Source organism: Triticum dicoccoides, chromosome 7A, assembly GCF_002162155.2.
Source record: "Triticum dicoccoides isolate Atlit2015 ecotype Zavitan chromosome 7A, WEW_v2.0, whole genome shotgun sequence".
Lineage (NCBI taxonomy): Eukaryota > Viridiplantae > Streptophyta > Magnoliopsida > Poales > Poaceae > Triticum > Triticum dicoccoides.
Genome location: NC_041392.1, coordinates 742,666,813 through 742,667,395, shown reverse-complemented (window position 1 = coordinate 742,667,395; position 583 = coordinate 742,666,813). Strand labels below are relative to the sequence as shown.

Below are 583 nucleotides of genomic sequence, written 5' to 3'. Positions count from 1 at the left end.
CTAGGCGGAGGCGTGGGGTGTCGGGGAGGGGGGAGCGGCGTGGGGTGGTGGGAGGGGGAGCTGTGGGCGGGGGCGGGCGGCGGGGCCGTGGGCGGGCGCAACCAAATCGGCCGGCGTCGGAGAAGAGTGAGGAAGGAGACAGAGGACCGCGGGTTTGGTCGGGAAAACAACGAGGGGTAAATTGTAAAAACGGCGTTGCCACATGTTTTTTCTGACGGAGGGAGTACTATTACATGAAATCTTATTCTCCTGTTTGATAATGTAAGTGCTGATCTTTATTTGTGATATACGTATGTGTTTTCTCGCCCTGCATACTATCAAGGCTGGATGCAGAAATGTATTTACCTAAGATGTCTGTCCATCTGCTGCAGGTAAAAGCACAAGACTATCCCCACATTCTTGTCACTGTTGGCTTAAACGGTATGGCCCTTGGATTCTGAGTGTAGAATATGTGAATTGCATGATGTATTTCTCTTCGTGCATAGGCACGTATATATGAGTACAAAAGTGGGCCACGGACCTCAACTATACAGGGACTAGGAGGCGGGCCCAATACACAGTATACATAGATCATATATACTCA

At 50.6% G+C, this 583-nt stretch overlaps 1 pseudogene; it reads left to right on the top strand.

Annotated features, from left to right (window-relative positions):
* The window catches only part of LOC119334166, a 138,353-nt pseudogene that overhangs the window by 132,692 nt on the left and 5,078 nt on the right, over positions 1-583 (top strand).